The sequence below is a fragment of the Uloborus diversus genome, chromosome 2, assembly GCF_026930045.1.
Source record: "Uloborus diversus isolate 005 chromosome 2, Udiv.v.3.1, whole genome shotgun sequence".
Taxonomy (NCBI): Eukaryota; Metazoa; Arthropoda; class Arachnida; order Araneae; family Uloboridae; genus Uloborus; species Uloborus diversus.
This window is the reverse complement of record NC_072732.1, coordinates 48252468-48270070: the sequence shown is the minus strand read 5'-3', so window position 1 is coordinate 48270070 and position 17603 is coordinate 48252468. Positions and strand designations below refer to the sequence as shown.

Here is a 17603-nt window from a genome sequence, read left to right as displayed (position 1 = left end):
ACAAAGGGCTCAAATTTAACAGTTATAGACAGTTTTCTAGTAAAAATAATATTGTTTGTACTTGATTTCCATAGTTTTCGTCATCCTTTTTTTTTGGTAATTTGGCTGGCCATCCACAGCATCACGCCATAGCAGAAGATATACGCGTGGCTGCCCGTGGATCACGCCATGTGGTTCTATGGCAATCGTTACAGCCAATCCGGAGTCGCCGTATCCCTGTGACGTCACGACCTAGCTTCTCTCACTGGAGATGAAAGAGAAAAGGGTGAAAAGCGCGGCACGTGGGAATGATATTCTTATTTTAGAAACGCCGGTAATCAGAAAAGGACGAGAATTCACACTTCAGTTTCGTATCTCTATCAAATTCCCAATCTTCGGCTATATCTCGACTTCCAATTTTTCACTTCTGTTTCTAAATTTAACTGTAACCTTTGATCTTGTCAGAAGACGTTTTATAATGATCGAATAGTGGACTTTTGGTGTTGTTTATTTTCATTCTCAATACCGGATTTTCAATATTTTCGTTGCATTGGACTCAGAAATTACGAACTTTGATCAGTTTAGACTTTATATATAAAGATTAACGAAGTAAAAAGACTAGTCAAATTGAAATATTTTGCCTGTTGTGACATTCTTTCGAATACTTGACGTACTGAGAAATGAGCTGACAATTCAATATTTCTGTACGCATACTCCAATTTAGGTAAGTACTATTTTGCCATAGAAAACTGTTCTTTAAATTTGCAAGTTAGAAACGATTTTGCATCGGTTGATATTTTAATTAAACCATTAAATATTCATGTGGTATTGACTTCATGGAGCAATTTTAAACTTAATATGTATATTTTAATGTATATGTTGTTTCGGTTTGTATTTAATGGTCCAGTAAATATAGACATGCTTTGTAGTGTTTTTCTATCTAGTATGTGTGCTCTGTTTTTAATTTTCAATAAGTAGTGTACATGTATTACGAAAAGCACAATTAGTGTAAGTGATGAATAATAAAATGTTTGTATATCTAATTTTTAAAAAGTTGGACAACATGAATTTTAAGGAAAAATGGGCAAGAATTTGAATAATATTCTGGTGTGTGTGTTTGGGGGGGGGGGGTGATCTTACGTTATTCTCCTAAACATAATGTCAAAATTTGTCAAACAAATGTTTCATGTTACGGACTAAAGCATGACACAGAAAAAATTGTTCTATTCGGTGGAGGGGGATGTGAGCAAGTTTTTTTTTTTTTTTTTTAAATCGCTTATTACGTCTGATGTTTTATCGCTTGTAGCAAACATTGTCCAAAAAAATTTTATGATGATGCCTTTGCTCTATTTGTTCTAGTGTCTGTCTACATAAGTTATTTTAAAATTTATTATAATATATTCTTAAATTTGAATAATTGCATTAAATGGGAGCATGAATAATTAGAATTCAAATGGAAGCAAAAGCAGCCGAATAAATGAGTTTACTTTTATAACTATTTTGGTTCTGTGCTTAAACGACGCAAATAGTAACACTAGTTACCTCGCAGATTAGTTTTTCATTTGTACGCCCTATCTCCCCTACAGGTATCCGATTAATTAAATATGTATTGTTTACATTATGTTTTTTTTTAATCCGACCAAACAGCTAATTTTAATGATCGAACAGTGATGTGAGTGTTTCAAAATTCAAAAAAACGTTTTTTATTTTTACGAATTTTGTTGAATGAGATGAAAATTAATATTATATTAGCGGATTACTTTAGCTTTTATTTGAAATTTTCAATGTGTTTTAATGGCGTGTTTTAATTTTCGGAGGATTGTTTTAAATTTGAATGGACTTGTAATAGAAATGTTGGGAATTGCTCTGGCGCCAAATTTTTTAAAAATTCGCCACGACCCCGTTCCGTAACTTGGACTAACCAACAAACTTTCAGTTTAAATATGCAGTGATATATTTATGCTTTTTTGATCTTGAACTCAGGTTTCGTATGTTTCTTTCCATTTTTTAAGAAGCTATGTTTAGTAAAACTGTTGCTAAAATATTGATAAAATATGTGTCAGATATTTTACTGAAGTCAAGAAAAGCAGATAGGAAAAAGTATGGCATGTTTGTTGACGAATGCAATGTATGTTTTGCTCTTACCTCTTATGCAAAAATAAAATTAAAAAAATGCGCTTTTTAACTATTTTTAACAAATATTGCTCATTATTATATTTACTCCGAAGACTTACCAGTTTCAGTTATTAGTGGCGCCGTCTATTATCTTTATTTGTCTTTAGAGTGTAACTGTGGCAGCGAAATCTACTTTTATGATAATAATCAAGGAGTAAAAGTAGCATGGAATGCGACCGCGAATGCTTTGATAAAAAATACCGACATTGTATAAACGCTTTAATGATATTTTTTAATTGAACCTTTAAAAAATCTTAATGATTTTGATAAAAATACACTTAGCATCCTTCCACAAACTATATGGTTTTGGGGGAGGGAGTAAAATTGCGACAAGGGAAGGAACGACTGATCGATAAACAATAGTATTGATCGATTCACGTGTCTAAAGAAAGAATTGACTTTAAAATGCATGGGTTTTCTCCACGTTATTATTTCGTAACAATTAAAATGGAACTTTGGATTTTTGAGAGGCCATGTCCCATTTTTTTCAAAAGAAGGTCATGTAATCAACAATGCCATTTTTACACAATAATATTAGCCCAAATTTCGGAAAATAAATAAATAAAAAAAATCAGCTCTTCGGACACCACACACCTTACATTTCTCCCATCCCGCGCATCTCCTTCCTCTATATTTGGTGCACCTGTCGCTTATGCTTAATCAATCTGTTTTTATAACGTCGCCAAAACGAAGGCACTAAAATCTGAAATTTAATACTGAATTTTTGAACAGAAAAAAAAGCCAAAAAAATTATTTCATTGAGAAAAACTAATGAAACTATGCCTTTAAAGTATAAAATAATCCGTCAAATAAAAGCAAGCAATCCCTTAACCAAGATTTGGAAAGTTAAAATTTGATAATTTATTTCATTGCGACGTAATACTCACACCATTTCTCAAAATGCACGAAGGAAATAGCAGCATGAAAATGAAATTTTCGGAGAAATTATTCAAAAGAAATAAGTTGGAAACGAAAGAAGCAGGCTTGAGAAAACCAAAATTTTTGTTTTGTCATTGTCAAAATAATCCAAACCAGCAAAAGTCAAATTGTGTTGACTCATAGATCAAAATGTCACCACACTAAAGAGTTTTTTTTTTTTTTTACTTCCTCAGAGTTGATTACTTTACAGAATATTATTTTAAGCGAAATGCCAATTCTTTCTGTGATCGCAATCAAGTTAGATTAAATATTTTAGTGTCTGATCATCGAGCGAAGCGAGCTCCTATCATAAAGCGATCCCAGGTTTAGTTTGCATAGGAGCTCACGGGACCTGAGCTCCAGCAGTTCTTTTCAATTTTATGCAAATTTTACCATTTTGGCGAAATTCAGGCTCTTTATACGTAAAAAGTTGTGGGGACTGGTGAACGCTGAATGGTAGTGAGTAGGACGCGCTCCCCCCCCCCTCATCAGTCCGCAAATGTTTTTCAAAAGGTCGTAGGTCCGAGTGTCAAAACAGGTTAAAAAATGCCGGTGTAATCTATTTTTTCCCCACGCTTTTTTAAATTTAATTCCTATGTATAATTAATAAATTTCTGGTTTACGTCTGGAAATCGCCTGAATGTGTGATAAACTGCTGCTTTGTTTGAAAGATGTGGAGAATGTTTTATGTCGGAACTTTCATGCATCAAATGCATGTTCATTGTTTAGCACCCCCCCCCCCCCCCCATTTTAATCAAGCTTAAGGGCTGCAAAATAGTGATGCCTCAGTCTGTGTTCACTTTTTTTAAAGTAGCACTTTTTTTTAAGCCAACAAAGAGTTGTCTTATGCGAAAAATATTGGGTGAGATTGATGAAAAAGAGAACTCTGAAATTTTCAACAAAAGGAATGCAACTTCCAACAAAAAAGAAACGGCTGCAATGGATATTTTGCTCGCATAATCCAGAATGAATTTCTTTCTTTTGTTTTCTCCTATAAATTCTCATAAATTATACCTCGTGTCCTTAGGTCCACTTTATAGCTCCTACTTTATTGCACGATGCCTGACTTTTTTCGTTCAAAACAAAACCTTACGAATTCGAGCAAAACAGCAGAATTTTCTTCCTGCTTCTTTGTAATAAAGAAGGCAACTAAATGCTGCCACTGGAAATTTACAAGTGTGTCCACTGTGCGAAGACAAAAGAATGGTTCTCTACGACTACAGTTATATGTCAGAATGCAAATATCACTCCGAATTAGGATATTTAGTTGAGAAATAGCTGCAGCTTTTTGTTCATTGGTGTTAATTTGTTGTTTTGATATCTCTATTTTACCGCATAACTCTAATTTAAAAAAAAAAAAACTTTGATTCTCAAAAAGAAAAAAAAAAACCTTTAATCACGTAATGTTTTTGTGTATAAGTACAACGGTAAAAAAAAAAAAAAATGTTTCGAGGGGAAAGAACAAGGAAATAAAAAGTCCCTTAAAATATAATCATCGTCTTCCCGCCACAATTGTGTTTTGTCCTTTAGCGCGACAATATTTTCTTTTTTACGTATGTAAACTTCTTTGGAAGCGATTTCACAACGAAAACAAGTAAAAACAGGGAAAAGAAAAAAAAAAGGTGAGCGAAAATTGCTGCAAATTTTGCTACTTATTATATAATTGAAATCAAAGTAATTTTTCCAAATCATAAGAGATAGTTAGATAAGAATTTGATGTGCTAAAAAAATTCGGTAGCAAATAGTTCTATTTAGCCTATTATTTCATGTACCTTCTAAAAAAATTCTGAAATAGCTTCCAAACATGAACATAGGAAACGTAATACTATACGCAAGAATTTATTTCTATCGCTGCCTGAAATCACCAACACAATTGAAAATAAAACAAATGAGTATCAAATAAGTAATACTTTGAACGTTATTTAATGGTTCTAGCTTTAACACCCATTTTGATTATAAATTAGTATTGAGGAGGAAAATAAACGAGTTTTATCTTTCAAAATAAAGAGCTTGTCATAGCTGTAGCAGATGTGTGAAATAGATTAGGGAAAAGAAAAAAATGATTTACCATAGCTAGATGTGTTAAATTTCAAGAAGAACAATGGAAGAATTGATTTAGTTTCAATGTTTTTTTATATTTAACTGAAGTGAAGGTTAATTGTGTATTGCAGCTAACCTTGAATATATTCAGCCCGTTAAAAGGAAAAGGAAGTTCGCTTTGAAAAGGTAGTCCTACCGTGCGGGGGGGGGGGGGGGGGGTCGGACACGGTTGGCCCGGGGAGCCTGAAGGGGGCTCAATGTTTTAAAAACTGGGCGTGAAATATAGGGGAAACAATATGGATGGGGCGCCCGGAAAAGTCATTTGTGACGGACCCTAAAATTTCTGTGCACGCCCCTGTTACCGTGTTTCCCCGAAACTAAGACCCGGTCGCATATAAGCTACCTTTACTCCTGTTCGGACCAAGGAACATTTCCAGCCCTCTGATTGGTTGTTCTGTACGTCAATCAAAGTTAGACGCCGTTGTACTTTTATCAGTCTTAAACAATATATTTCTAGCTTAAACCTTCTGCCGAATATGAATTCGCATCAAAGGATAAGACCTGTAACTGAATATTCAATGCAGCTACAGCTAACGAAAATATCTGTTAATCCCAAGAAATTCAATTTTTAGCCTACTTTCCAGTAAGTCAGAAAAAGAAGAAAAAAGCATGAAAGAAGGCTTAATGCATCTTAAAAATATCGCAAAAAAAAAAAAAAAAAAAAAAAAAAAAAAACAAATAAATAAAATAATTAAATAAATATTGAAAAATCAAAAATTGGAAAGTAGGGTATTGAGATGGGAAAAAATGTCTGTCGGTCTGTCTGCCTCCCCCCCCCCTAATAACTTTTGAATGAATAGTCCGATTCGAACAAACTATTTTTTGTTCGAAAGATCTCGGCGAGGACACCTCATTCCCATATTTCACTTTTTGATTTGAACTATTTTTTGTTTAATTTTCAACAGTTCAAAAAAACTTAACATTAGCGCCTACGGGGAAATTCAAGGCAATTCCGAACTGTGAGGCGAATTTGCTTCAAACAAACTTTGTAGGAAAAAGCTTTTGATGAAAAACTTGTATATAAAATATCTTTTTAATTTGAACAATTTTCCGTTCAATTTTGAACAGTTCAAATCCCTTAACATTAGCGCCTACGGGGAAACTGAAAGTCAATGTAGATTCCGTACTTGAAGGCGGATTTTTTCAAACAAATTTTGTTGGAAATATCTCTTGACGCCAAACTCCAGACTTCGACTCCGAGAATTTAGGGACACTTGACTCCAACTCCGACTCCTATGCCCGATAATTAATCGGACTCCGACTTCGACTCTGACTTCGTAGCTTTGGCAAAAATTTATACACGGAGGACAAATGACTGACTCCGATTCTTAGATATTCGACTCCGACTCCTTTACCCCAAAATGAGATTGACTTTGACTCCGCAGCTATGGTTTTGACTGTGAAATAATTATTGTTGATTTGACTTGTTTTTATTTTTACGCTAAAGTTTTAATTTAAGTAATCAGTTTTCGCGAATAAACTCGAAGTCATTTATGTTTCTACATAAAGATATGCGCAGAGGATTTTTTTTTTTTTTTTTGACAATGAAAATTATTTCTTTAAGTTGACATTTTATTGTTTTTATTTATTTTGGTAAGTGCATTAATTCATTTAAAAATTTTTTTTTGGCAACAGGGGAAAAAGAAACTTTTTTTTTTTTTTTTGATATGATGTATTTATTTTAATGAGCTTATTAATTTTAATTATTTTTTCGTTTTGAAAGCTGTTAAAGATTTTTTTAATGAAAAAGTATGTTAGCTGCTTTGTTTAAAAGTTGCTGCTATTTTTTTTTTTTTTTTTTTTTTACGCATTTAATTTTTTTAGATGAGTGAGGAATATTTTATTCCTAGAAATCAGCTTAAAGTATTTTAAAAATACGTTTGAAAAAATTTGCGATTTTAGCTTTTTTTGAGAATATTGATCAGGTACTAGAAAGTAGTATGGGTATACGGGAAAGTAGGCTCGTCTAGTTCTAGACAGAACTTCTTGTTTATGAAACAAAGTATAACACACAATTTAACAACGATTTTAAAAGCAAAATAACTGGTGGTGCCATCTCTTATAAAATGCAAAAAACTGCACATTTAATGGAATATTAGAATTTGAATTAGAATATATTCGAATACGTGTCAGTGAAAATTACTTTGTAACTTATTTTGTAAACGATACATTTTTTTTTTTTTCACATTCTTCGTAATATTCAATTTTTTGTACTTAAAAATAAGTAATTTTAAGGTATTTCTTTGAAATGTAATAATTGACGTATCCAATATGTTATAGTTATGTTATATATATGTTAAACAGCCAATATTTTATAACTATTAACTTAAGCCCTTACTTGATGATTGTTTACGTAATGTAAAATTCATTCACATATCCATGCAGAAAACTATTTAATGAAGATAATACTTTAATCGCTTAAAAAAAATTCATTTTAATTTTTTCTTAAACTGAGAACAAACGAATCTTAGTAAAAATTTGGCGTCAATGTATGTAATAATTACATACATAAGTAACATTTTACATAAAGTAAAAATTTGGCGTCAATGTATATGTCATTATAAACGAAAATGGAAGCTTTTCATTTTAAAAGACAGGCATGTTAACTGTTTTTGCATCAGTTGTTGAATCCATGTTTAGTACGCGTGACAATTTAAAATATTTCGAAGTTTACGCAGTGAATTTTTCAATTTCCTTTTGTGATCTTTGTAGTGAAACAGTTGATATTTAAATTACGATCCTGTTATTCTAACTGAAAATATTTTATGACTACTATTTTTAATCTTTCGCTTTCTTGGTAATTACCAAAATAGTATGAACATATTAGTTCAAATTGTTCTCATTTTAATTCATACACAAATCCACAATATTGATACACATTAGTTTCAAATTACTACGTATGTGATAATCTGAAAGGAATCTTATTGGTTAAAGAAAGATTTTAAACTTTAAAAAGTGAGTCAGCACATTTTTTAACTTCTGTACTTATTTATTTCATTAACGTAGTTTGGTTCCTTAATGCATATTTTATAAAATCAAAATTTTGTAAATTTCCTGACATTTGCAAATTTTATCGAGTTTATTTTAGACGAAAATATCTTTTCTGCTTCTATAATGAATTTCATTCTTTCCAAGACCAAATTAATAATTGTCATAGCGTTTTTTGCGAAAAATAATAGATGGTGGCCTCTTTCCTAAGCAATGCAAAAACAGTTAACATGTTTGCCTTTAAAAATGAAGGCTTTCATTTCTATTTATCAACGAAGATATAAATCATGAAATACTATTACACAGAGATGATCGTAATGTCGAAGATTCTAGGCAATGGGTTTTGGAATTTTAAGAGGGTGATGTAACACGAAAAGGAACTCTTACTCGCCAAATTTTTACTGAGAAAGATTTGTTTGTTCTTAATTTTTTAGAAAAATTAAAAAAAAACTATTTAAAGCGATTAAGCTTATTAACTACACAATTTTTTACATGGATATGTGAAAAAAAAATCCACTTCGTTTTTACCCGACTGCCCGTGCGCGACGCAAAGGAGGGTATTGTGTTTGAGTCTATGTGTTCCTATGTGGCGCTGTAGGCGCTAAACGCCTTGGCCAATTTTGGTAATTCTTACGTCAATCGATTTGTCTTAACCTTGGGAGTGTCACTAAACACAAGACAGTAATCAAAATTCACCATATCAACAACCAGTTGCCATTTTGTCAGTTCGGCATTCTGTGTCGCAGGCTACCTGCGTGCGACACAACGTGCCACAAATGCAGGTAGCTTTCGCTGCCTGAATTTTTTTGTTTACTAAGTCTACTAATTGGGGCCTCAGTGGCCGAGTGGTCTAAGCAATTGCTTCTCACACTTGAGGCGGTGGGTTCGACTCCCATCCTCGCTCTGGATGTACTTTCCCCTCTTTCTGATGTAAATTCTTCTATGTGTTTATATGTATTCTTTACTGCAATAAAAAAATATATCATACGTAAGGGAAGCAAGACATTGAGATCGTAGTCAGTAGGGAGGAAAGGAGAGTTCTGCCCCAAGAGGCGGCTCTGCGGCTATGAGCCGCCTCCCAATCCCTCCGCTTCCCTGATGCCGCCTCCACCGCCTCCTCCACTTCCTCCCCACCCCCTCCCGACCTTGGGGTTGACCCTCCCCACGACCGGGGCCGCCGCGAGAACCCGTAGAAGGTGACGAGGGTTTTTCCCGCGTTTTAGATATTTTTCCCGCGTTTTCGGACTTAGAATATTTTGAACTTGTTGTCATGGTATCCACAAAGTTTTTACTTTTTGGATGGCAACACTTGTTTGAGTTTCGGTTTTGGAATGGCAACACTTGTTGTCATGACAACCAGAGTTTTTAGTTTTCGGTTGGCAACACTTGTTGCTATGTTTTAACTTATGCTATGTTTAACGTCGGTGGCGCCATCTATTGAGAGGTTGATTTTTTATTTCTACGAATTTAATTATTTTTATTTTTACAGAGTGTTGAAGTTGGGAATCGAACACCCAAACTTTGAGTTAGCAAAAACGTATGCTAACCACTATGCTATATTTTTCATTACTCTTTCAGTCTTAATGTGAATCTGTACCATGACAACGAATATTACAATTAAATTAATTTTAAAACCATCAGTTAATTCACTCTTTAGTACTAATCATGGCATATCATTAACTGTATTTCAGCTCATAATTGAAACTATCATCATTATTATTATTTTTCATAATAACAAAGTTTTCACTTAAGTAAAGATTTATTTAAATACAACCCATTCGAGATTTTAGATTTGGTTCAATGCTTTGTGGACTTGAAATATATTTTAAACTTTGATTTTCTTTTTCATGCATTTCAAACTTTATCATTTTTATTTTTTTCTAACTTGTTAAATTTTCTTAACTAATTTCATTTTTCTTTGTCAAATTTACAAATATTTTTTCTAACTTGTAAAAATTTCGAAGAAATAATTTTCTTAACTAATTTTTTTTTGACTTTCATACAACAAAATATTTTTTCTTACTTGTTAAATTTTCAAAGAAATAATTAACTTAAATATTCTTTCACACATTTTGAACTTTAACGTTTTTTCCTGTCATTTAGCACTTTGATTTTTTTTTTTTTTTTCACTATTTTAGCGTTTTTCAATTATTTTCAGTCTTTAACTATTTTCTTAACTTTTTAGTCTTTAACTAATTTCAAGCATTTCAGACTTAGATTATTTTTTCGTGATTTCGATTTTTTTTAGTATATTTTAGAGTTTGATCATTTTCTCGCTTGTTTTTACTTTATCGTTTTTTTTTTCCGATATTTTTAAACTTAGAAATTTTTCACAAGTAGTGACAGGAATCGAACCTTCAAATTTTTCAAAACGTTATCATGTCTTCAATTTTTGCAATCATGTCAAACTTGCAATCAATTTACTCTTAGTAGTAATTAACACTTATCATTAACAAATTTTTACGGATTTTAAAAAATCAACTTAATTAATTTTTTCCAGTAAGCAAATTTCGCACTCAAGTTACATTTCATCACTGCATATACGTTTCAAGAGTTTCATTGAATTTATCACATTCCATTTAATTAACTCTAATAATTACTTTTTCATTAATACTTAACTTAATCATTTTATCATACATTTATTCCAGTTACAAAATTATGCTTAAAAGTTATTTATTTTTCTTAGCACAAGAGATTTTAACATGTTCCTACTAAAATGCTTTTCACTCTAGTTTGAGTTTACTAAAATAGCAACTCATTTACGATTTAGATTCATTTAATCGTCTTTGATTCTTTTTTCATTGTTAATATTTTAAATTATCACATACGTTATTATTTTTATACATTTATCCATTTAATTTTCGAAAATCTACAATCAATTTACTTTTCGTATTAATTAACACTTATCACTATCAAATATTTTCATGAATTTTAAAAAATTATCTTCTTAAATAATTTTTTACTGTAACCAAATTTCCCACTCAAGTTATATTTTATCACTACATATGCTTTTCATGAGTTTCACTTAATTTATCGCATTTCATTTAATTAACTCTAATAATTATTTTTTATCATCGATATTTAAGTTAATCATATTTTCCTTTCTTTATTTTTTTTTTTTTTCATGCAAACACTCTTGATGGAATAAAACAAAATTTTCAACTTTCATGAATTAAATCCCCTCTGAATATTTTATTTTTACTTTACCATACTTTACTATTTTACTTACTGCGTTTTACTATTTATCATTCATTACAGCTTTTCCAAAATATTACTTTACAACCAACCAATTTCATTAACAGAATTTTCATTACAATTTATAAATTTCACTTTTATTTAATTATTTTTACCTACGGTAAAATAAAACACATAACACAAAAATGTTAAACATCAATGAAGTACCCAAGAAATGTTAAAATTATAAGTCGAGTATCAAAACTTCATGTCAGCAAATTTTAAAAATAGACTTACCGAAAAATAACTTTTACTGAAATTCATTTCAAAACTTGGAATCAATTTACTCTTAGCATTAATAAACACTTATCATTAAGAAATTTTCATGGATTTTAAAAATCAACTTATTTAATTTTTTTCCAGTAAGCAAATTTCGCACTCAAGTTACATTTCATCACTTTATATGCTTTTCAAGAGTTTCATTTAATTTATCATTTTATTTAATCAACTCTATTAATTATTTTTTTTGATTAGTATTTAACTTAGTCATTTTATCGCATAGTGTTTTACTTTATTATTTTTTTTTTCATACAAGCACTCTTGTTAGAATAAAACAAAATTTTCAACCTTCATGAATTAGAATCACTTTGGCTATTTCATTTTCCCAATAATATTTTACTTTAACAACTAATTTCTTTAACAAAATCGATATCATTTATTTTAGTCTTTATCCTTTTCGAACGATACATTCAAATGGACAGCTATACGTTAAATTAAGAAACTTAATCTAAATTTTGACAAATTAAGTTATAGCTAAATACTGACTAAAATTAAGTACAAAAGACTAACCTTTTTGGGGTGAAATCCCTCAAGTACCAGCTATCGCGAAGTTATTTAAAAACAGTGAATGAAATTGTAATAAGTGGATTGTTAATTATAACTCAATCTCACAAAATTACAATTACACGCATGTTTTATTTGAAATCGCTGCATACGGCTGGCTGCCCATCGTCGATTTGCAGTATGCATGCCGTGATATCGCAAATCAACTCGGCTGTTGAAAAAAACTACCGTATTCCCACAGCACTTCGGATCGTCCACACACACACATCGAGGCGATTTGAGAAAATGACTTTATCAATATTGCTATCTACCCCTTTACCGATAACAGATAGCAAACCCCACGTGCTAGTATTATTCACCACCTGGCCTACGTCTTTCAAGTGATGTCACTGTTTCTGACCAATAATATTTTTCTACTTAGAAAATGAAATCAAAAATTTTTGTTTTCTTTAATCATATAAAATGTTTTTAAGAAATAATTTCTCAAACTTGTAATATTTTTCCACTAATTAAAAAAAATCAATTTTTTTTTTTTCAATCATATAAAAATAAATTTTTAATCTTACAACAGTAAATTTTTCCGCAAAAATATTTTTTTCAAATCAAAATAATAATAATATTTTTGTAACATATTGTTTTTTTTTTTCCTTTCAATCTTTTTTTTTTCAAAAATTTTCAAACTTACAAAATAAAATTTTTTCAACTGAATCTTCAAACGAAATGCTTTAATTAAATTTAAAACTCAATATCACTTTACTCTTAGTATTAATAACCAATAGCACTTAACCATTTACTCTTTGCACTCTAAGTATTAATTAACACACACGCATTAGAAATAATAATAATAATGTTTAAGATACTTACAAATCATCCACTCAAGCTTTCAAATATCCATCTAGCATGTTATTGTTCATTCGTGTGAGGGAACTTGTAATAAAACTTTACTTATCAACCGAAATTATAAGCGAAAATATCGCATTTTTTAGCACTTAATATAATCCTACAATTAACAAATTGGTTTTAACTTTGAATTTAAGAAAAATAAAAACTATTACACACTTAGTAACATATCTATCGATGTATATTATTTCATGACAAATCACAAATAGGTGAGGATCTTTTATCGATCATGTGACCAACTAAGTTAAGAAAGAGCGTTCTTATCTCATATGAGAATTTATAAGTCTTTAATATTTCTCTTTAATGTAAGTGTATTGATACGTACGAGTTTGTGTATGTGAATATAACTGTGTATTGTTTTCAAACCATTGTCATGTTTAAGCTTTACGGTTCTAATTTTGACTTTCCACTTAGCATTATTTGAAGTCCTTCGCATGCATTAAACTATAGAAATATTACAAAAATTATATTTTCATTCAGTCTTAATTACAAAACCATACAATAAGATGAAGACAACACCGATAGTATAAAGATTACTTACAATAAAGTGCATATAAAAAATATATGTAAGAGTGATTTCAAAGTATAATCCATCAACCATATTCAACAACTCAATCAAAACACAAGTCTCTTTTAAAATGATAAACACAATTTATTCACACACACAGTAAAAGACAATTAAAAAAACTTTCATCTTTAAGTAAAACTCTTCAAAACTTTCAAGCGTATTTTTAACATCGATTGCATCAAATAAATCAGACACATGACATTTTAAACATGGACTATCAACATTCAAAGTAACGAAGTCACGAGTCAAGTTTTCCCAATTAACATTAAAAAGAGCCCGTTCGAAAAAAGTGTCGAACTTTCGACCCCTTGTTAATGATTCACATTCATGCACTCTCATGTAAAAAATGAATCCATTTTTACAATCCACACATTCTTTTTTAGAAAGGTAGTTTATGTTGCATATGAGCTCATCAAATAGTCACTTACGTAGAGAATCAGCCAGTTTACGAACTTCTTGTGATGTATATGTGCTGATTTTATCACATCGACAATCACAGGGATATTTTTTCTCAATTTCCGAAAGGATGTACTCTTTTAGAGTATAAGTCATAAGTTTGTCTTTGACACTACGTGAGATACAAGGGGACGCGTAGCACAATTTGTCAATCTGGCTTTCCAAAAGTAGAACTCTATCAGGCATCAACTGGAACACTTCTCGTTTCAGTTTGAACAATCTTTGCACACTAACACAGATGTTACCATTCGCACTCGACTCTCCTTTTTTATAACAAAAGCGAAATCACGGTCTTCGATTAATTTTTGATTTATATTTTTACGTAGGCTTGAAATAAGTGATCTCCACACATCTGGTTCTAAGGAAATACCATCCATAGTTGGTCGAAAAATACCATCTTTCCCACACGTATATCTTCTAATATGCACGCGTGTACGTTTCCGAAAAGCATTCACATAAAGTGAAAATACAATCACCCAAGTGTATCATATCATCAGGCTGTGGAGAAGCCTCAATGTTCATTTTCATGTTCGTTGCATCCCATCTGTTCATCTTCAGGCTTCAAAGTTTCAGAATGATTTTCACCAGCGTTAGTCATTCTTAACTCTCATAGGATTAGGAGTCACAATACTAAAACAACTTCCTGTGAACTTAAAAAATAAATCAAACTAGGTTTTAACACTAGCTGGTGAAGAAAAATCCTAAGTACATAGAATAAAATTTCACGATCTCTTTCAAAGCTCAGAATCACCCTGAAAATGATTCTCCAAACATCCACTATAAACCAATGAATATTCACTTTAACCAATGAGAAGTGTACATAAATCTCTTGCTACTGACGTCATAGAATATCACATGAACTTTTGAGCAGAATTGTGTTGTTTTACACAGTATTCAGATTTTTAGAAAATGTCAACACTTTGACTTCCAAATTCATCCTGACCTACTACGAGTAATTTTAAGATGGTAGCAGGTTTTCAAATCACATCGAATGCCGATGACGGTTTCGCATCTCACGCATGACATGATCAATCACGTGTAATTGATCATGTCAATTTGCATGAGATGCGAAACCGTCATCGACATTCGGTGTGATGTGAAAACCTGCTACCATCTTAAAATTACTCGTAGTAGGTCAGGATGAATTTGGAAGTCAAAGTGTTGACATTTTCTAAAAATCTGAATACTGTGTAAAACAACACAATTCTGCTCAAAAGTTCATGTGATATTCTATGACGTCAGTAGCAAGAGATTTATGTACACTTCTCATTGGTTAAAGTGAATATTCATTGGTTTATAGTGGATGTTTGGAGAATCATTTTCAGGGTGATTCTGAGCTTTGAAAGAGATCGTGAAATTTTATTCTATGTACTTAGGATTTTTCTTCACCAGCTAGTGTTAAAACCTAGTTTGATTTATTTTTTAAGTTCACAGGAAGTTGTTTTAGTATTGTGACTCCTAATCCTATGAGAGTTAAGAATGACTAACGCTGGTGAAAATCATTCTGAAACTTTGAAGCCTGAAGATGAACAGATGGGATGCAACGAACATGAAAATGAACATTGAGGCTTCTCCACAGCCTGATGATATGATACACTTGGGTGATTGTATTTTCACTTTATGTGAATGCTTTTCGGAAACGTACACGCGTGCATATTAGAAGATATACGTGTGGGAAAGATGGTATTTTTCGACCAACTATGGATGGTATTTCCTTAGAACCAGATGTGTGGAGATCACTTATTTCAAGCCTACGTAAAAATATAAATCAAAAATTAATCGAAGACCGTGATTTCGCTTTTGTTATAAAAAAGGAGAGTCGAGTGCGAATGGTAACATCTGTGTTAGTGTGCCAAGATTGTTCAAACTGAAACGAGAAGTGTTCCAGTTGATGCCTGATAGAGTTCTACTTTTGGAAAGCCAGATTGACAAATTGTGCTACGCGTCCCCTTGTATCTCACGTAGTGTCAAAGACAAACTTATGACTTATACTCTAAAAGAGTACATCCTTTCGGAAATTGAGAAAAAATATCCCTGTGATTGTCGATGTGATAAAATCAGCACATATACATCACAAGAAGTTCGTAAACTGGCTGATTCTCTACGTAAGTGACTATTTGATGAGCTCATATGCAACATAAACTACCTTTCTAAAAAAGAATGTGTGGATTGTAAAAATGGATTCATTTTTTACATGAGAGTGCATGAATGTGAATCATTAACAAGGGGTCGAAAGTTCGACACTTTTTTCGAACGGGCTCTTTTTAATGTTAATTGGGAAAACTTGACTCGTGACTTCGTTACTTTGAATGTTGATAGTCCATGTTTAAAATGTCATGTGTCTGATTTATTTGATGCAATCGATGTTAAAAATACGCTTGAAAGTTTTGAAGAGTTTTACTTAAAGATGAAAGTTTTTTTAATTGTCTTTTACTGTGTGTGTGAATAAATTGTGTTTATCATTTTAAAAGAGACTTGTGTTTTGATTGAGTTGTTGAATATGGTTGATGGATTATACTTTGAAATCACTCTTACATATATTTTTTATATGCACTTTATTGTAAGTAATCTTTATACTATCGGTGTTGTCTTCATCTTATTGTATGGTTTTGTAATTAAGACTGAATGAAAATATAATTTTTGTAATATTTCTATAGTTTAATGCATGCGAAGGACTTCAAATAATGCTAAGTGGAAAGTCAAAATTAGAACCGTAAAGCTTAAACATGACAATGGTTTGAAAACAATACACAGTTATATTCACATACACAAACTCGTACGTATCAATACACTTACATTAAAGAGAAATATTAAAGACTTATAAATTCTCATATGAGATAAGAACGCTCTTTCTTAACTTAGTTGGTCACATGATCGATAAAAGATCCTCACCTATTTGTGATTTGTCATGAAATAATATACATCGATAGATATGTTACTAAGTGTGTAATAGTTTTTATTTTTCTTAAATTCAAAGTTAAAACCAATTTGTTAATTGTAGGATTATATTAAGTGCTAAAAAATGCGATATTTTCGCTTATAATTTCGGTTGATAAGTAAAGTTTTATTACAAGTTCCCTCACACGAATGAACAATAACATGCTAGATGGATATTTGAAAGCTTGAGTGGATGATTTGTAAGTATCTTAAACATTATTATTATTATTTCTAATGCGTGTGTGTTAATTAATACTTAGAGTGCAAAGAGTAAATGGTTAAGTGCTATTGGTTATTAATACTAAGAGTAAAGTGATATTGAGTTTTAAATTTAATTAAAGCATTTCGTTTGAAGATTCAGTTGAAAAAATTTTATTTTGTAAGTTTGAAAATTTTTGAAAAAAAAAAGATTGAAAGGAAAAAAAAAAACAATATGTTACAAAAATATTATTATTATTTTGATTTGAAAAAAATATTTTTGCGGAAAAATTTACTGTTGTAAGATTAAAAATTTATTTTTATATGATTGAAAAAAAAAAAATTGATTTTTTTTAATTAGTGGAAA

At 31.0% G+C, this 17603-nt stretch overlaps 1 protein-coding gene across 1 annotated transcript in view; it reads left to right on the top strand.

The window, feature by feature from the left end:
- The first annotated feature begins 276 nt into the window (after positions 1 to 276).
- Positions 277 to 17603, top strand: part of LOC129235117 (acyl-CoA desaturase-like) — a 36114-nt gene continuing 18787 nt past the window's right edge. Inside the window, exon 1 of the mRNA XM_054868806.1 lies at positions 277 to 703. The gene's annotated coding sequence lies outside the window, so the exon portion shown is untranslated. The remainder of the gene's footprint in view (positions 704 to 17603) is intronic.